Source organism: Podarcis pityusensis (genome assembly GCF_964106645.2).
Source record: "Podarcis pityusensis genome assembly, chromosome: 9".
NCBI lineage: Eukaryota > Metazoa > Chordata > Lepidosauria > Squamata > Lacertidae > Podarcis > Podarcis pityusensis.
In genome coordinates, this window is record NC_138034.1 from 63,455,013 (window position 1) to 63,476,052 (window position 21,040).

The 21,040-nt window shown below is 45.4% G+C and overlaps 1 protein-coding gene and 1 long non-coding RNA gene across 8 annotated transcripts in view; one reads left to right on the forward strand and one right to left on the reverse strand.

The window, feature by feature from the left end:
* Positions 1-21,040, reverse strand: part of ARHGAP24 (Rho GTPase activating protein 24) — a 415,666-nt gene that overhangs the window by 197,690 nt on the left and 196,936 nt on the right. The gene's annotated exons all lie outside the window — the stretch shown is intronic.
* Positions 898-20,450, forward strand: LOC308485469. Of its 3 annotated transcripts, XR_013990541.1 has the most exons (4): positions 4,269-4,516; positions 6,212-6,307; positions 17,082-17,245; positions 18,994-20,450. It is a non-coding gene; the product is annotated as an uncharacterized lncRNA (long non-coding RNA). The 3 variants fall into 3 exon arrangements; XR_013990540.1 differs by lacking the exons at positions 4,269-4,516; positions 6,212-6,307 and adding an exon at positions 898-1,594; XR_013990542.1 differs by lacking the exon at positions 6,212-6,307.

Consider the following 21,040-nt stretch of genomic DNA (forward strand, 5'->3'; position numbering starts at 1 on the left):
TGACCTAATACGCATGACTTTAAAATGCCATGCGTAACATTGCAAAGGAAAAATGGCATGACCCAACTTGTCTAGTGGTACAGACATTTGCGAATGAAAGCTACAGGCATACAGCAAAAATGGGGAGCAAGGGCAAAGCTCAGGCAAGCAAGCTACCAGGGTGGTTGTGTGTGCGTGCGCAAATAAATAACATGCTTGTAGCCATCCCTAATTTCAAATCATAGCGAGCTCCACCCTCTCCACTATTAAACTTTGCCAGAGGCGCTTAACCTCCTGCTGCCTGCTGTATTTATTTACTCAGTGACAGCCATGTGCTCTGCTAATGTCAAAGCCAAGAGGGTAACAAGATCTTTTAATTAAAGTTATATTGGGGGGATTAAGATTTATCGCAGCAGCTGCAGTATGCCAAATGAAAGGCTGTGCAACACGTGATGTTTCCGTGTACATGAACATGGATTTCCTCATTCACATATGCATAGTCCCCTCACTCATTCACCCTCCTACTTCAAGAGGGACGCGAAGAATCACAACGCTAGCAAATTCACACTGACTAAATGTGGGATAACCTGCCTCATAAAGTTGACATGCTTGAGTCTAATTAATGCATGAACGGGTTAATGCCATAGAGTAAGCTGTCCTGCCAAGCTTAGTTCACCTTGATAAAATACCTTGGTATTTTCACTACCACACCATGTGCATCTTTGTACCCATTACTTGAACCGCATCGCAAAATTCGGAGAAGTCCACATTTCAAGGGATGGTTGTTTCAGTTCGAACCTTGTTCAGAAAGTGTGGACGAGACAGGCATATCTCTCAATGCAAACAGAATCAAATTCCTCCCGCAGCCCAAATCTGGTGCCGTTGTTTTTAAACCAACCGGTTATAAGAAGAGAAGAAGAAGAGTTTGGATTTGATATCCCGCTTTATCACTACCCTAAGGAGTCTCAAAGCGGCTAATAATCTCCTTTCCCTTCCTCCCCCACAACAAACACTCTGTGAGGTGAGTGGGGCTGAGAGACTTCAGAGAAGTATGACTAGCCCAAGGTCACCCAGCAGCTGCATGTGGAGGAGCAGGGAATCGAACCCGGTTCACCAGATTACGAGTCCACTGCTCTTAACCACTTACACCACGCTGGCTCTTATAGGTACTGAATGCTTTAGAAATTCTCCTTCGCTTCTTTCGGAGTGGTTCTGTCAGATCAAAGAACAGAGAGAGGGGACTCCTGTCAGTTTGACGCAACCTCCCTCCATCCCTTCCTATCTCTCCTCGAAGGCAGCAGACTCACCGGCTCTGTGCCAGGTTCTTCTGCCAAGGTCGAAGACAATAGCACGCTCTGTCCTCCTGTGGAGCAGTCGTGCCAAATAGCAGCAGATGGCAGGGTCCAATACTGTAGTCACTGCACCACAGTTGGCAAGTTGAAAAGATCGACCTCCCTGGTTAATTTCCTCCCTCCAGTCTCCGCACTTAGGCTGCCAGAACCTGAGCTGAAGGGTCTGTGGCATTTTTCATAATCACCCCCAGAGAGAAGGTTTTCAAGAGCAGACTCTCCCCTTGCCCACAAATGGAGTATGGGCCGGCGAGAAAGCTGCTTCAGTAAGTATGTCGTACTTACAATTACAGATCATGGGAGCAGCAGACATCTGCCTAAAATCAATAGCTCCTTCCCTATTCCCAGGGAGTAAATCGTTCCTTTTAAAGGAAGAGTCGCCAGTTTTGCAGGCCCTCTGCAGTTGGTAGGGCTCCAATTACCTTTAAATGCTTCCAGCAAATGTCTCCCATTCTACGCTTTTGGTTTAAAAAGTTGCCCTCACATTTTCGTTTTCAAAGGCGGCAGGTACTACTGAATTGTTAAGACTAGACAGAGACTACAAGGCAATGCAGAGTTGATTGCCGTGGACCCCAGAGCGCACTAAAGAACACGTTGGACTGTGGCCTAAGTGCGTGTGCTGAGTTCTGAATTTATGTGTTCCTAACAACTTTCCAGATTAATCAGGACAACGACATGGCAATAAGAGAGGATAGTAACCAGTCTTGCTGCACACAAGATCAGTCTTAAATAACACCACTCTCCATTCCTCCTTTCACATCCCTTACAGATGAAATTCCTGAATCAGTTGGGACTGCAATGCTTAACTGATAAATTGATCTCTAAAAGCTTTCAACAGAAGAAAAGGTTGCCTGGATTAACTGGGTATGCACTGGCTTGGTCATGTACACAGAATGGAAGATGGCATGATCCCCGAGGACCTGTTCAAGGGGAGCTGGCTTCAGGCATTGGGCCCATTGGCAGACCAACTCTGTGTTACAAAGATGTCTGCAGATGTGTGCTGGGCCTGGGGGTAACCTGAGCAATGTGGTCCAGCTCTGGTCCCAAATCCAAGGCTTCTGTGAGGAGTCAGTGAGGCAGGAAACCAGGCAAGGTCAGGCACAGGATCACAGGCAGGTTCTGGCAAACAGCAATGTTGCTCCTGCAACCTGGGGCGGGGTCCAGCAGCCTTTTATTATCTGGGGTAACGGCCAGTCCTGATCCCCCGGTGACTCACCTCCCTGTCTCGCCCAAAGGCAAGCACCCCTTCTGCGAGTACTCAGGTCTCTCCTTCTCTCAGACCTCAGTCTCTGCAGCTCAGGAGACGTTGATGGGTTACTAGACCCAGAGGCCGCCTCAGCCTCTCCTGACCCAACTGGTAGTGGAGCAGCTGTAAGTGATTGCTCGGCTGAAGGCAACGAGGTAATCCCCGCATCTGGAGCCAGGGCAGGCTCAGGCCCCTGACTCGGCCCAACTGGTGCTTGTTGCAGGGGAACCTGTACAGACTGGGGCTCTTCAGAATCAGGCCCCAGACTAGGTTCAGCAGCCGCCTGAGGCAAAGGATCCAGTGCGGACTGAGACTCCTCTGGCTCCGAGTCCCAGGCCATCACAAGATGCAACATGAAGATTGGCAACATTAACCCTGCCATGTGGGAATCCCTTGCAGATGACCACAGTGCCTGGATGTAGACAGGTCGTGTATCCACAGGAGTGACCAGAGGAAGAGTGACCACTAGGAGGAACAGAGAGAGAAGAAACGCCATGGTGCATCTGCAGCAGCAGAACCAGAAGCCTTCATCTGCCCCAGCTGCAACAAAACATGTCTCTCCTGTATCGGTCTCTACAGCCACAGCAGGCGCTGCAACCTTCCAACAGTTTGACTTCAGCCCAAAGGCGTGCTCCTCCATCGTCTCCCGAGTCAAATGGATGCCAGCAACAATGTGTGTATGCATCCATCCCTTTTTAATGCATATATATTATATCTATATAACTTTTTAAAAATGTAAGAGCGTACAAGATAGCTTTACCACATCTTTTTCAGTTGATAAGGTCTGGCATGTGCCATTGAAAGCTAAGCATGCCCTGTTTGGGCAGATCCAGTTGTGGCATCATTGGGCCCATGCAAAGGTCACTTGAATGTCAACGTTACCTGTGGACTAAGCAGCGTTTTGAAAGAAAGGATCATAGTTCAGCGGTAGAGTACATGTTTCGCTTGCAGAAGATTCTTGCTTCAATCCCTGGGCTTTCTATGTATGGCTGGAAAAGACTCTGCCAATTAGTGTTGGCAATACTGAGCTAGATGAACCAGCTATCTGGCTTGGTATAAGGCACCTCCTATGTGTCAGGAGCTCATCCTACACTCGAGTAGGACCCTGGCAGAGACACATGCCCAACTGGCATGTTCTCTCCCTCCTGGTCTTTTGTTCAGGAGCTTCAAAAGCTTTCTTCTGCCCAAACATCACAGCAACCGATGCCAACAGACATCAGCACACTTAGGGATCTGAAGAGTCTTCGCAGCTTGCATAACAGACCTCAGCAACTCAGCATTTTGGCTAATCTACTTTATTTACATATAAACACACATGGAGCACTGCAACATGGCTCCCTCTCTCTCTAGCATCAGACAGCAAAGAGAAAGAACAAAGGACAATAGTTCCACTTCACGGAACACAGTAACACAAACATCCTGTCTCCATCACTTCCCACTCTGTGGAGTCAAAACATACACCGTCATGGGATTAACAAAAATCCCATGACTGCAATCATGGAGCAGGAATTCTAACACTATGTTCCTAACTGTCTATGCTATGGGTCGGCAAACTAAGACCTGTGGGCCAGATCAGGTCCAATTGCCTTCAGGATCCGGCCTGCGGACAGTCCGTGGATCAGTTGGGGATTTTGTTCATTTGGGCTGGGCTGCACCATTTTTTCCCCCTGCGCCGTTCCCCCCTCCCTCACACACACCGCAGCAGCGCCTCCTCCCTCCCTCCTCCTGGCTTCTCCCCGCCCTGCCTAGAGGAGGAGGGAGGCTGGGCTGAGCTGGCTGAGTGCCATTTTAAGCAGCCCCTCTCCAGAGCCAGCCCTTTCATGTAGCTCATCTACCCTCCATTGCCACCCTAGTGCTCCTGTGAACCAGAGAGTGGAGCGGATGAGCTCGTTCTGCCTACCCACGAGAAGCAGCAGCGGTGGTGGCGGCAGCCCCTGGGAAGGTAAACACAGCGGCTGGGGCTGGGGGGTGGGGAGGAGGACTACTTGCCCCCTTTGCCTCTTCTTCCAGCCCCACGGTGCTGCTTCTCCGGCCCTCCACAAGGTCTGAGGAACAGCCCGTTGTGGCGTCCGTACGGAGCCCCCAGTTGTCTCACGGACTATTGACCCGTACACCACTAATCCGCTGCCACCAACCAGGTCCTCCCTGGTAAAATCACTTCAGTCTCAGTCAGCTTTTCAATTCATAAAGAAGAGTGTATTTTATTTCAGACTTAAAACAAAACTATTACAGCATTCCAAACAGTGTTCCTCTTTACTTTCTTAGTCTTATGTTTCTCTCTCTATCTCTGCTACCACCCCACACTCAATGACCAACTGCCCTAACTGTCTCTCTACAGTGGTGCCCCGCAAGACGAATGCCTCGCAAGACGGAAAACCCGCTAGACGAAAGGGTTTTCCGTTTTGGAGGTGCTTCGCAAAACGAATTTCCTATGGGCTTGCTTCGCAAGACGATAATGTCTTGCGTTCCTGTGCGGTTTTTTCCCTCCCCCCCCTTTTCCCCAAGCCGCTAAGCCGCTAAGCCGCTAAGCCGCTTAACAGCTGATCGCTAAGCCGCTTATCAGCTGATCCGCTAAGCCGCTTAACAGCTGATCCGTTAAGCCACTAAGCCGCTTATCAGCTGATCCGCTAAGCTGCTTAACAGCTGATCCGTTAAGCCACTAAGCCGCTTATCAGCTGATCCGCTAAGCCACTTAACAGCTGATCCGTTAAGCCACTAAGCCGCTTATCAGCTGATCCGCTAAGCCCGCTAAGCCGCTAATAGCGCTAATCCGCTAAACCGCTAATGGGCTTGCTTCGCAAGACGAAAAAACCGCAAGACGAAGAGACTCGTGAAACGGATTCTTTTCATCTTGCGAGGCACCACTGTATTACCAACTGCCTTTCCCAACCAGCCAACCCACTCAAAAACCAACCAACTACCCACCCACAACTCCCAACGAACTAACCCCCAGAACTCCTCCCAGAATTCCTTTATAGACCCACTGACTCCACCCCCCCTGGGTCCTGTCTGTGCAGCCTATTTAACTATTTCCCCTCCAGCACTCTCTCATATATGGTAACGTCACACCCGTGGTTAAAAAAATTTGCCAACCCCGATCTATGCAACCTCAAGGCTGTGCAATGTTTGCCTGTCAGCACTGCCACCACAAGTATATGCTGTGTTCTTGTAAATAAGCTTGCATACTCTGCAAGAAGCATTTTTAGACATTGCAGTTTTCAAGAAATCATTTTTTTAAAAAAAATATTTATTACTTTTCAAAAAATTTAAACACTAAAAAGACAATACAATACAATACATTACAATACAATACATTAAAACAGAAATAATAAAATAAATCAAACAATTTCATTATCCCATCTTTCATTCACTTATTTCCACGACCTCCTCACACCTCCCTTTTTGTATTCCACTTCTGTTAATTATTTCAGCAATTCCTTTCCATCTTCCTCTGATTTCTATCCTATAATTAACTTAACTCATTCTAACCTTATTTTTTCCTTTAATACTCTATTAATCTATTTATACTTAATTCCTTATAACATTTCTACTAAAGCCATGTAACTTCATTCCAACATTTTTCTAACATTCATTAATTTTACAGTGTTTCTGTAAATAGTCTTTAATTTTTTCCCAGTCTTCTTCCACCGACTCTTCTCCCTGGTCTCGGATTCTACCAGTCATTTCTGCCAGTTCCATATAGTCCATCAACTTCATCTGCCATTCTTCCCGGGTGGGTAAATCTTGTGTCTTCCAACAGTTTTCAAGAAATCCTAAGGACACGAGGTCTTTCTCACAGCATGCTTGTGAGGCAACGCTTAGCTCACCCTCAGATCTCACCTACATGAGATAATGTGAAGACTAAACCTTAATCCTAGGAAAGAGATGGGAATCCAGAATCTGACTGGTGAAGAAAAGACCATTCCTTGTTGCCCATAGCTGAGGTTTGGTCTTTAGTGTTTTCTGAAGGCAGGTTTGTTGAATTCCGGCTGTACCATTGGTGAGGAACCTCCAGATGATGGGCTGGATGCAGCTCCCTATCTAGTTCACTGGCATTTCTCCAGGTTCCATGTCTTCTCCTTGGCCCCCTTTGTAATCTCCGATCAGATGAGCAGATTGCAGGGAAGGTTAATGGCGGCTGAAATATCCTAGTTTAGGACTTCAAGACTGTAGGCAACATGCAGGGAAAACCAGCTGATCTGCATGCCTTTGCTCAGCAGGTAGCTGGACATTAGTAGCTCCATGCAGTGAAGAGAGCCCAGGCACAGCATCACAGATCCATTCCTTGTTGTTTAAAAATGGGAAAGACGGAGGAAAGAAAACAGTGTGCTTGCATATCAATGAATGACCAAGAGGTATGACTGTTAGCAGCACTCCTGCTAGCACCAGCTGCCTAATCCATAATATAATAAAAAGAATTGATGATGACAATGACAACAGTGATGATGCATCCAGCCCATCATCTGGAGGTTACCCATCCTATAGCAAAAAAAAGTTTCCATTTATTTCACTAGGAGATAGGGATTAACAAATCTGTGGATTTAAATCAGGCATCCCCAACCTGCGGCCCTCCAGATGCTTTGGACTACAACTCCCATGATCCCTAGCTAACAGGACCAGTGGTCAGGGATTATGGGAATTGTAGTCCAAAACATCTGGAGGGCCAAAGGTTGGGGATGCCTGATTTAAATTGTCTCAGTTTCTCATTTTCTCAGTCTTAAATTTGGGTCTCCGCATTTCAGCAGCAAATTTAATAATAATAATAATAATAATAATAATAATAATAATAATAGCAACCACATGAAAATTTTCCTGCATTTTAGTATGAATTTCTCCCAATAAACACATTTTTTTAATGCACTCTTTGACTAATGCACACATTCTTGGAAGCATTTTCCAGAACATAATGCATTTTTGATGACATTTTCACGAATCTATTTGTTTTTATGCACACTTTCCCCTAACGTATGCATTTTTGTAAATATTGGTAAAATTTGGAGAATTCTGAAAGATTGCTGTGTTTTGGTTTTTGCATTGTTTCGCAATGTTTGGTACATTCCTCTTTAAATGTGAACTGATTCAAATCTCTTCCCCCATCCACACTCAGAGAAGACAGAAATCAGGGAATATCTTGATATGGATTTTTATTAGTCTGGCCTGCTCTTGTTGCAAAAATGAGAATTATTGTTGTGAATGCTTTTTCAGAATCCTTAACAGAATCCCCCCCCCCCCGCTATCCTTTCTTCTGCTTCTCTCAGATGAATACCTGCCTAGAGTATTCATGCCTTTTCTTTTCCAAAAGCAAAGCCCCAGCCACCTATTCACATGCAGAGTTTTAATCTGTGCTGCTCCCAGATGCAATCAAAAGCTTGCTCACCTCATTAGTTATACCTTATGGTCCATAGCATTGTGAAAACTTGTAGGAAGTGAGAATATGACTTCCATTCATGGTTTCAGGATGCAATCCTACCACCTACGTACGTTGGAGGAAGCCCAGTTTAACTCTACCAGTGAGCCACTCTTACAAGAGTCATGGAGCTGTTACCATCTTTCTTATCTCTATTTTACCATGGCATTGTTGAATGGTCACTTTAAAATGTGAAGGTTCATTATTGTTTCACAAGTTGTGTATGTCTTTAAGGGCCAGGGCATGTAACGAGACCCAGTCTTACAGCTGTGAAACATAGCAGGTGCTGCTATGTTGTGTTGATCAAGCTGCGTCAGCAATTGGGTACAGTATATAAGGAGCACCACCTAGCTCTCCCATTTCCCTGGGGGATGGGTTGGTGGTTGGGTCATGTTTGTTGTTGTTATCTTTAGTGTAAAAGGAGTTTTTGTTTTTGTTATTAAAACCTTGTTAAAGTTTTTTTGAGTCCCTTGTTATGCATGGTCTCCCCAGCAAGCTCTCTGCAGCACTACTAAGCTGCAAATAGCCAACAGGCATGTGGTGCAGAATCAGTGCACAGTGCATTGTCCCATCCCATTGTAGAAAGTCAATGATGTGAGGCAGAAGCAAGGCAACATTCATGAACATAACCGAAAATACATAGATATGAAGGTTCATGTGGTTCTTCAAGAAGATCAAGGATTTGGAACCCTTATGAGGAATGGTTGAAGGAGCTGAGAATGTTTTGCCTCAAAAAGAGATGATATGATGCCCATCTTCAAATATCTCAAGGGCTGTCACGTGGAAGAGGGAACAAGCCTGTTTTCTCCAGGGTATGACTTGAACCAATGGCTTCAAGTTGCAAGGAAGGAGATTCCAACTAAACATCAGGAAAAACTTTCTGACGGTAAGAGCTGTTTGACAGTGGAACAGTCTCCCTCAGGAGTTTGTGGACTCTTCTTCCTTGGAGGTTTTCAAACAGAGGTTGGATGATCATCTGTCATGGATGCTTTAGCTGAGATTCCTACATTGCAAAGGGTTGGACTAGATGAACCTTGAGGTCTCTTCCAGCTCTAAGAGTCTATGATTCTAGGGCAGCCTTTCTCAACCTGTGGGTCCCCAGATGATGTTGAACTACAACTCCCATCACCCCTAGCTAGCAAGGCCAGAGCTCAGGGATGATGGGAGTTGTAGTCCAACAACATCTGGGGACCCACAGGTTGAGAACCACTTTTCTAGGGTATCCTGGAAAATAGCATGGCTGGTTAGCTGGAACCCTGATCAGGAGCAATGATGATGATGGTGATGATACAAATTCATAAGGGATGGGGAGGGAAATTAAATTAATTTTCCATTTAAAAGTGAGCCTACCTAATTCACACTTTCAGAAACAATATGCCAACTGAAGCACATCTATCCTTTGAAATTCTCACTTCTCCAGACTTTGCAGTACAGATCTCCAGCCAAGCAGAGGTTCAATGGCCACATGTAATGGATGCTTTAGTTGAGATTCCTGGATTGCAGAAGGTTGGACTGGATGACCCTTGGGTTCCCTTCCAAACTCTATAATTCTACGATTCTACGATTCATGCATATCTATTTCCCAAGTTAATGCAGAAGAAGGAAGTAACAGAATTGTGAATGGACACATATGAAAGTGACATGATTTAGAAATAGAGCCATCAGTCTGGAAGTCACAGATTTCCTTGAACTTCTGGAGGAAGAACAGCAAAAAGAATGATAGCTCATGACAGAAGGACCTGGTGGCATAATTATGGCCATTTCTGATAATGGGAAATGGAGACCGTAATACAACAAAATGTCCTATGGCCACGCAGTGAGAACCTCCCTGCTCACCGTGTGAGACATCACAGGCAAAATTAGTTCAACTGAAGTAACATCAATGCCCTTGAGGTTTCCTGCTCCTGACAACTAATGAAGAGGCACTGCTGACTGTCAGGGAGTGGTGTGGGAGGCATTCATCTTTGTGGCAGAAGCAATTAAATCCACCAGGTTCTCTGAGCACGATGCGCATGGAAGGAGTTAAAGCCTCAGCCTTTGTTGTCCTGCAAAAGTTGGCGACATGTGAGGATAAGCATCTATGATGTGCCCAAAATGCACAGGCACCCCTTGATAGTTTCTTGAAAGGGTGGAGCAGTAAGGACCCACATATTTGTATAATGATACTGTTGGGTCGCTGGCATCCGTCTGTCTCGAGAGACAATGGATTGCGTCTCTGGGGGTGAAGTCAAACTGCTGTATTAGAAGAAGAAGAAGAGTTTGGATTTGATATCCCACTTTATCACTACCTGAAGGAGTCTCAAAGCGGCTAACATTCTCCTTTCCCTTCCTCCCCCACAACAAACACTCTGTGAGGTGAGTGGGGCTGAGAGACTTCAAAGAAGTGTGACTGGCCCAAGATCACCCAGCAGCTGCATGGGGAGGAGTGGAGACGCGAACCCGGTTCACCATATTACAAGTCTACCGCTCTTAACCACTACACCACACTGGGAACTCCCCAGGTACATTAATGTGCAGTGATCAGATGTGGCTTTCTTGGTGGGGCAGAGCTCCTATATGAGCTTTGCAGCAGTCATGGCTAACTTAAATGCATTGATTTCAATAGGTCTACTCCGAGTAAGACTTAGATGCCACTCAATATATTGTGAATGCATATGTATCACATTAAATGCAGGTCGTGGGTGGTGCTGTGGTCTAAACCACTGAGTCTCTTGGGCTTGCTGATTAGAAGGTCGGTGGCTCGAATCCCCACAACAGAGTGAGCTCCCATTGCTCTGTCCCAGCTCTTGCCAACCTAGCAGTTCGAAAGTACACCAGTGCAAGCAGATAAATAGGTACCGCTGCGTCCGGAAGGTAAATGGCATTTCCGTGCACTCTGGCACTTGTCATGGTGTTCTGTTGCGCCAGAAGTGGTTTAGTCATGCTGGCCACATGACCTGGAAAGCTGTCTGTGGACAAATGCTGGCTTCCTCGGCTTGAAAGCGAGATGAGTGCCGCAACCCCATAGTCACCTTTGACTGGACTTAACCGCCCAGGGGTCCTTTACCTTTACCTATATATCACATGCTGCTATTTTGAAGGTGGGTTGTTTCTGAACAGTAGGGGAGACTGTTGGTTTTATGAAATAAGACCTCCATCATGAGCCAAAAGAAAACCATCTTGCTTTGCTTGGATATGTCGAAACTCTCTGAGGAGGATTTTAGTTTAAAAACTAACAGACCATCACATCTGACATGGTAATTACTCATTAAACCCTTTGTGCCAAAAACCGCCCCATTTCCCCCTTTCTCACATTTTGAGCTCAGCAGAAATGAAGAGAGTTTGTGTCTTGAGAAATGATGTCTGGAAAGCCTCTCAAAAAATAATTCAGCACATCGTACCCATATTCCACAGACCAGATTGCAGCATTTTGCATATCCTGCAATTAGCCATCATTTTAGAAACATATGTCTTCTCAATCACATAACCTTCTGCTCTGATACTATCCTGGCATCCAGTTCCTAAACACATTGGATGCAACCCAGACAAAGTTAGGCTTGCTTACTGTAAGTCTCCCTGAAATGATACAAATGGATCTTGCAGTCAAATCTCAGGCATGTCTCCTCATGGGGGGGGGGGGGGAAGCCCAATAACTTCAGTGGTGCTAACTCCAAAGTATGTGCATATATAGGACTGAAAACTTAAATTGCAAACTGGGATTTTTAACATCCCGCTGGTTCAAACAGGACCTAAATATTCATCAACTTCACTGGACTGAGTTAATTACGAAGCAGGGATGGGAAAACTGAACCCTTCCAGATGTTGCCACAACTGCCACCACCCTATTGGCCATGCCGACTGGGGCTTCATTGTGGTCACAGAGCATGGGTGAGGAACCTGTGGCCCTCCAGATGTTGTTGGACCCCATCAGGCCCAGAGAGCACAGCCACTGATCAGGGATGATAGGAGCTGATGTCCATCAACATCTAGGAAGGCCCCAGTTTATCCTCACCTGTTATAGGTTGCCATGCAGAAGACATTACCATATCTCCAGCTCGTGAAACGAAGCCTGCATTAATTTGTTTGGCTCCTTGGCTTAACATTTTAACTAAACCATCAAGGCGCCGTCATGACACCAACAGCAAACTGCTTCTGCTTCATGTTACAACTGTGCTGCAACTAGAAAAGGCCCCAGGTGTTCACCATTTTTACAGATTACTCAGAGAATATACACAAGCGAAAACATCCCACCGGTTTCCTTTCCCCTCCACCCCACCCCCCCCAGATTAGAGCCTCAAGAAGCTCGTCGATTCTTCCCAGTGAAATTGAAATTTCAAAAGTGAATGCGGTGTCTTGGGAGAGAGACGTTGCTAGGATGAGGAAATGAAAACACGCCGCACCAGTGGGAACAACACAATTTGATATCAGTCTGTGACTACAAGAGCCAGAGCAGTAGAAAGATTAAGAAGAAAAACACTATCTAAAGCCCACCTGGCAATCGCTCGCGAGAGCTCTCGGGAGTCGGGTGGTGTCAAATGTTTTTTAAAGTGTGCTAACCCCCCCTCCCCCCTCTCTTCTATCCATCCTGCCTAATGAAAAAAGCATTTTGATAGATCTCACAATGCTTTGAATTGCTCGTTTTTACAGCGGAGGTGATTTAGCAGCAGGCTGTGGAGGTTGGAAGCAAGCCATGGGAGGGAGGCTGTGCCATTTTTATTCCTTCGCTATGGAACTTTCCAAGTAGCCCAGGGAAAGTAATGAATACTGATCTGATGATAAGCGAGTTCTCTTCTTTAGGAGGAAAGTGACTCCACGCAGCAAGACCTATCAAGCCTGAAACAGCTAAGGGTGCAGCTACTTGGGGAAGGGCTGTGGCTCAGTGCTAGAACATCTTCTTTGCTTGCAGAAGGTCCCAGAATCAATCCCATGGCCTATGGGCTGGTTCGCCAGCTGCAGCCCCTTTTGCACAAATATTACTTGTCCACAGTACTTCATGTTCTGCTAACTTCCAGCTTGGATTACTGCAGTGCGCTCTACATGGGGCTTCCCTTGAAGAGGGTCTCAGCTGGTCCAAAAGGCAGCAGGGTTTCCATTCAGAATGCACAGAACTCCCATCCTAAAACATTGGCTTGCTGTTCATTCCCGGGCCCGATTCAAGGTGTTCACATTAGTGTTTAAAGCCTTAAGTAACGTAAGCCCCAAACATACGCAAGACCACCTCCTTCCCTGCAGACCATCCTGGGTGTTAAGATCAGCAGAGCAGGCCCTCAGAAGACGTTCTTCTCTGTGGAAGTTGTGGAATTCCCTCTCCAAAGAGGTGCATCTGGCTTCTTCACTATACAGTGGTACCTTGGTTCTCAAACTTAATCAGTTCCGGGAGTCCGTTTGACTCCTGAAACCATTCGGGGGGAAAGGTTTGGCTTCCAAATGGCTGTAGGAGCTTCCTGCACTCAAACGGAAGCCACATCGGACATTCAGCTTCTGAAAAACATTCGCAAACTGGAATTCTGGGTTTGTGACATTCAGGAGCCAAGCCAAGCCAAGGTACCACTGTACAGCATTTGGCAGATGCTTAAGATGCATCTCTTTATCCTGGCCTTTGACACCTGAGATATTTGTTTGCAAAGCCCACCCTATTCCTGTGGTTGTACTCTGGTTTAACTGTTTTTAAAATTTCCATTTTAATTTTTCGTAACCTGCCCTAGGACCTGCCGGGGAAGGGCGGGCAAAAAATTTAATCATCATCGTCTTCCCTAGCATTTCCCCACAGAGCTGGGAAGGGCTTCTGACTGAAGCCCCGGACAGCCACTGGTAGTCAGTGTAGACAATACTGAACTGCATAGACCAGTGGTCTGACTCAGTATTTGGCAGCTCCCTATGTTTCTACTTGAAGCGCTCCTTGCTTTTATGTGAATTGGCTCACTAGCTGCTGCATTCACCTTGTCTGTGTCATGGCCTTCTAGGACAAAACTGGTGGTGACATGCAAAAGGGCATGTGTTGGTCCCTGCCCCAAGAGATTAGGTTGCCCTCCTCTTTGTGTGTGCACTGCTAGCAACTGAAGACACTCCCTTTAAAACAGGGGTCAGCAAACTTTTTCAGCAGGGGGCTGGTCCACTGTCCCTCAGACGTTGTGGGGGGCCGGACTATATTTTGAAAAAAAATAATGAACAAATTCCTATGCCCCACAAATAACCCAGAGATGCATTTTAAATAAAAGCACACATTCTACTCATGTAAAAACATGCTGATTCCTGGACCGTCCGCAGGCCAGTTTTAGAAGGCGATTGGGCCAGATCCAGCCCCTGGGCCTTAGTTTGCCTACCTATGTTTTAAAACGAGCTTTTGATTCTGCTGCTACTTAAGGTATTGATCCAGAATTTTGTTACAATAATAAAAAAGTAACAAATATGTAAAACCCGAAACACTGATACACCATCACATTGATGTAGCACAGGTATATTAGACCAGGAGCTGCACAGCATTCAAAGACAGAGAAGATGTTTGGGTCTCATGCTGGGGCAGCAAGGCTGGTCAGGACCACGGAGAGCTCCAAGTCAACAGCATGTTCCTATGCACTCTTTGAACCACTGGAGCAACTGTAGAAGCTTTTGGTTCCAAAGGCTCATGGGAAGGTGCCCCTTAGTGTCCAGGCTTTGGTTCTATGTTTCCTAGAGCTATGGCAGGTGTCAACTTCTGTCTGCCAGCCTTAGGTTCAGTGGATTGCTGATGTCCAGAAGTAGGTTCAGAGTCCTGAACCTGATCCAGTTCCTTAGCTGGAGTCTCTGCAGCCTCCAACTCTGTGTCATGATTGCTGCTAGCATTATATCAGGGAGTGAATCTCTCACTCAATCATAATACATAGCAATGCGGGCGTCTCTTGGCATCGCCTCTTCCTCCCCTTTACCCAACCAGTCAGGAAACAAGGCCATGTTTTCTAGGAAACAGTGGTGCTTCTGGGATACGATACAATACGATAATCTTTATTGTCATTGTCCCATACAGAACAACGAAATTGAAAATGTACATCAGACATTCAGAAACCAACAAGCCTGCTATCTCAACTGTCCCAGCCTGGTTAGCCCCCTAAAAACTCTGATACCCCATAAGTAAATACAATATACTCCCACAGAGACTACCCTACACTGCGTTTAAAACCAAAATTGCATTTGAATAGAAACTGTTTCTCAGGCGGCTAGTCCTAGTCTTTATAACCCTGTACCTTCTTCCAGAAGGCAGAAGCTGAAAGAAATCATTTCTGGGGTGCGCACTATCCTGCACTATCTTTGCAGCTTTCTTATGACACCTGGAAGCATAGATTTGATCCAAGGTGGGAAGAGTGCACCCAATTATTCTCTCTGCAGTCTTTACAACTCTGGACAGCATTGTTTTTCCCCTGACTGTGCAGCTCCCAAACCACACACACAGACCATAAGTTAATACACTCTCAATAGTACAATGGTAAAATGCTAACAACAGGTCCTTTGAGAGATTATGTTTCCGGAGGATTCTCAGAAAATTATCCTCATGCCTACTTGGGTTGCCTTAGGAAATCGTGCAATGTGTTAATATGCCCTCACACTCTAGATGACACAGGGTGGCATCCAGTTGAACAATTCCGCTAGTGCAAGGACTTAGTGCTGTGCCATAGAGCTTGCCACCCCTCTTCTCTCCCCCAAGCAGCCCTTAAATTTGTTCCTACCATTCACTTCCTTTTTCTTTTCCCTAGTTTCCAAAAGTATTCTCCCCTCTTTTTACATATTTACTGGACAACTGGAAAGAGAAATGTTTTATTTCAACAAATATAAGCTGATTTCTAAAGTGCCTTTGCCTGATTGTAAGGCTTGGGGGATAGAGTAGGTGTGGGGAATTTTAACAGCTATCTGAGAAGAAACGGGTGGACTTGTGTTATGTGTTTGCGAACATGTATAGCACACTAAAGTCAGAAAGTAACTACTTTCACTTGCTTTTGAGAAGAGTTTGGTCTACTGTAGTTTTTTTAAAAAAAATCATAACCTTATTTGAGAGTAATTCCATCAAACACAGTGTGGCTTACTTTCACAAGAGGCCTTTATAAGATTGGGAGCTTTCATTCAGGGTAAAAACTGAAGCAGGACAGTATTTTGCCTTTGCTGTACCCATCACCAGTTCTGGCTCCATACACCATCAACATAATAATAATAATAATAATAATAATAATAATAATAATAATGCCTTCAGATGTCTTCTAAAAGTCTAGTAGTTGTTTTTCTCTTTGACCTCTGGTGGGAGGGTGTTCCAAAGGGCAGGTGCCACTACCAAGAAGGCCCTCTGCCTGGTTCCCTGTAACTTGGCTTCTCACAGTGAGGGAGCCAACAGAAGGCCCTCAGAGCTGGACCTCAGTGTCTGGGCTGAACAATGGGAGTGGAGACGCTCCTTCAGGTATACTGCGACATGCGTCCCCAATCGATGATCCTTGAGGGAATGTGGCCCTCAACATAAAAAAGGTCTGCCTGCCTCAAGAAGCAGGTGATGAGGAACAGCTCTGCCTGAACTAAAGAGCAGCTTCCATTAAATAGTCTGATCTAGTATAAGGGAACTTTCTATGTACAATCCAAGATACACTTTCCTGAGATTACCACTGAATTTGACAGCACAGAATCTGAGTAGAAATTTTATTAATGTATTTATGAGATTTCTCACCATAGGGTCCAGAGAAGGTTACAGTAACAAAAATATGCAATTATAAAACCAATGAAACTGTTACAATGCATAGGATTGCACAGTAATCAGGCAATCCTGTGCAAACTTAAACTGCATTCCTACATTAAGACGCATTGAACACAGTGCAACATAAATAGGATTGCACTGTCAAACTGAAAAGTCATACTTTTTTTTTACAATACGCTACTGATAAATCAAGAAGTCAATTTTTGAAAGTGTTTTGAATATGTTGAAATCCAAATAAATTTGTATTATGTAAACCACCTATAAAGTCAATATATTTTATTAGATGAGGTGGGGAAAGGACACAAGTTTTCTTTTTTAATCTAACTGGCTATTTAAAAATGTAAATACAATTGTACACACATAGTTAATTGCACAGAATGGCCATCAACATATTTCTCTCTTTTGTATCCCCAGACACAGAATTCCAATATCACGCCACAATCCTACTCCCCCTTGCATTTTCAGAATAATTTACATGCATTGCCAACAAAGAAGCAAGAAATAGGGGGAAATGTTTTTGAAGCTGCCTACAGATTTAACATACAGATCCCAGATTGTCCCCAGTTGCCTTTGGAATGGTAAGGGAAACCTCAAGCTTTGTTGCATGCACAGTGAAGAATTATCAGGCTAAGAAAAACAGATTCCGGTGCTCTGTCGCTGTAGTAAAATACACTCAGTTTGAGTTCTGCATTTTTGTAAAATAAAGCAGTGGTACGATTCAGTCTGGCATGAGCACTTACAACTAAGACCCCCACCACTGCAACTAGGATTTTGGTTTTCCCCTCTCATTTTGAGCTGGAGAGACATATTACAAATTACTTCCGAATGTGCCCCCCCTCCCCACTTCCATAAGTGGTTTAACAAGGGTGGTCTCCCCCACAACTGGTGCAATATGTCAGCAAGGCAGACACAGAGATCACTGAGAAATGGTGATTTCCTCAGGATTCCTCACACCAGGAGTTGCTGCTTTAGCAGAAACAGCAACAACAACAACAAACAGAAGGATGAGGGAGAAATTCCTCCCTCCTTTGTGGTGTCACGGCCACTAGGAAAGTAAGTGGTTGCCTGGGGTGGGTGGAAGGAGTTAACAACAACAACAACAACAACAACAATTTTATTTATATCCCACCCTTCCCGGTTCAAAAACCGGGCTCAGGGCGGCTAACAACAAATTTAAAACGCTTAATTATAAAAGCAGCATAAAATACAGTATAAAAACATGAATAACAATAAAATTCAAAAATCAATTTAGGGGAAATAAACATTAGATAATCCACAGGGCTAGCTGGCTGAATTGGTCCTACTTGGGCCAGTGAGGAGGCCAGGGGAGAATTAGCTGTGGGGTCTCAGAGTGGGTAATCTTCATAAAAGGGGAGGGGGAGGGAAGAGAAGGGAAATAAAAGATCAGGCTGAGTTCAAATTAAAGGCCAGGTGGAATAGCCCTGTCTTACAGGCCCAACGGAAGGAGGTTAAATCCTGTAGGGCCCTAGTCTCACGGGACAGAGCATTCCACCAGGTCGGAGCCCTGGTGGAGGATAGTCTGACTTCCTTAGGGCTCAGGACCTCTAAACTATGGTTATTCATGGACCTTAAGGTCCTCTGCAGGGCACACCAGGAGAGGCGGTCCTGTAGATACGAGGGCCCTAAGCCACAAAGGGCTTTAAAGGTCAAGACCAGCACATTGAACCTGACCCTATACGCCACCGGGAGCCAGTGCAACCGGTAAAGCACTGGGTGAATATGCTTCCATGGCAGGGACCCAGTGAGGAGCCTCGCTGCAGCATTCTGCACCCGCTGGACTTTGTGGGACAGTTTCAAGGGCAGCCCCGCATGGAGCAAATTACAGTAGTCAAGGCTGGAGGTGACCATCGCATGGATCCCTGTGGCCAGGTTGGGGCGGGAAAGGTAAGGGACCAACTGAGAAGAGAAGAGTCCAGTCCTTCTCTAGCTTAAGTTAAATTTGTATTGACTCAAGGGTTGTTGCTGTTGTTGTTTAAGAGAAATGGGCACCACTGCATTCAGCATCACATTGACCCAGCAAGCCAAGAAGGGGGAGACTCTTGGAAACAGAACATGAAAAATCAAAACACAATGAAGGCTGGTCCATTTGGCGAGTGTGGGGCAGTACCCCACCAAACTCAGTCTGCCCACACTTGCTTGCCTTCTTGCTTTTAACCAATCCCTGGCCGTCAGCTTCCTCCTCTTCCTTAATCTCAGTGTCATAGAACTCAGCAAGGGGTGGTGGCAAAAGCAGAATTAATTGGCTCTGCCTCTCATTGGCTCTGGCTCCACCTAATGGTTAGCTTCTTGTCTTCTGCCCTTCTAGCTCCAATGGGCACCAGCCATCTCTGAACACCTACACTGCCGCCATTCAAGACGCTTGCAAGGTAGAAATGAAGCTAGATGCCACAAGGATCGATGGGTGTCTTTGTATACATAGAATAAAGCCACTGATCATAAAATCGAAAGGGACTTCAAAGATCATCTTATCCTGTCCTGGCTGATGCAGGGAAATCTGTTGTATAGAACAGTATTTGTTGTAGGTTTCTTATTGGTGAAACATAAAGCCAATGGAAGAAGATGGGCAATGTTATTGTTGGAAGGATAACACTGCGAGATGTCCATCCAGATTCGAGCACAAAAATCTGGGAAGCAATAATCTTCTGCTACTTCCCATTGCTACTGTTAGCAACAAATTTCTGGCCTGGATAGGTCATGGAGAAACATTCTCTTGTTACTACACCATTGGGATCAATAGGGGGCTTGCAAACAATATACCATACACAGGGGTAGTGAGAGAATGCCCATCTTTGCATTAATTTGATTTGTGCTTCCATCAGTGGCTCCCGAAGTAGGCAAGGATGGTATGAATCAGTGATTTTTTTGTGGCGCCACATGTAAGTGTCCCCAAGCAAGCAGCAAGCAGAGGGCAACTGGATGCACAAACTTGTTTGACAATATAGCCAACTGCACATGTGATACGCAACAATTATCCAGAACTGCATTGTGAACATCATGGTTAAGTGTTCTCAGAGCACAGAAAGATGGAAATAAAAGAGATACATTCTGTGTATGGCTAAAAAAATAAAGGGTATTCCTGAATCAGACCGTGGCACTTTTTGAATATTTGGCTATGTATTATCAAACCTCTAAATGCAGACTAACTCTGAAATGTTTTCATCTACATTTCCTGAGCTAAAAGTAGTTGGGCAATTATGCCTGCTTTCAGAGATTTAGGAAGATTGGCCCATTTGCTTTCCTGTCAAATTGGCAGTAAAAGAAAAAAGGAAATAAATCTGGACATTTGGGACGTTATGTGATGCATGTTGTTTTCTGCGTCAGCAGTTCCTGCATACAAAATGCTGCCGATACTCAGAACTGTATAAGAAGCCATGCTACATGCATGCTAGGCAAAACCCGAGCATTCGGGCTAGCCGAGCGAGTACTTTGTATTTGTCAATAGTACCTGAAATCAGCTCAGCTGCTGTAGCTACACAAAGCAAAAAACCCAGATTTATTTATGGCCTAGAGGCCCGAGGGGTTTTGCACAAACAGAAATGGGTTGATACTGATTGATGCACCAACCTGAGACTGCAAAACATGACGAAGTGTGCGAGAGCCATGGTGCAGCGACTGAAAGTGCATTTCTAATTCTGGGCAAAAGGAATGGAGCCTCTGTGAGATGGAAGCTTAACAAAGGCAGCATTCCACAGGCAGTTCTTTTTAATCAAGAAAGGTATGGAAATTATTACTCTTAAGTGTGAAGATTAGATTCTCTCTAAGTGGATCTCAAGCCTTATTCAAACATCTACGCTACTCTTAAGATAGAGAAAGAGCTACATGGTGAGCTCTTTGGGCTGAACCGAAGAACCAGTGCAGCAGCTGAGTCAGTACAGAGGTTTGCAAGAGCCAGGAGTGCTGTACACCCAACTTCTATCAAGTTTTATGCAGAGCTCTGCATAGCTGTCAAGCGTCCCTTATTTGGCGGGACAGTCCCTTATCCCAGCGCCATGTCCCGCTGCTGTCCCTTATCGATGCGGCTTCGTTTGGCTGCTGGCTGGGCTTTCTGCCTTTGGCTCAGAAGGGCTCAGAAGTTGAACATACCTGTGCCCGGAAAATCCCTTATTTTGGCTGCTGATCCCTTATTTTTGAGGCTGCTGGTCCCTTATTTTCAAATCTGTAAGTTGACAGCTATGGAGCTCTGTACAAATGGCCTCTTGGTGTTCCTTCATGGGTAGAGAAACTGGGAGGACAATTTCCCTGAATTTCTCCAGTCGCCGCTTTGCTGCAACTGCGATGGCAACCTGGCTATCCTTTCTGTATTCTGCCACAGTTTCCCAGACATCAGGCCAGCACATTTTGGGAAGGAAATG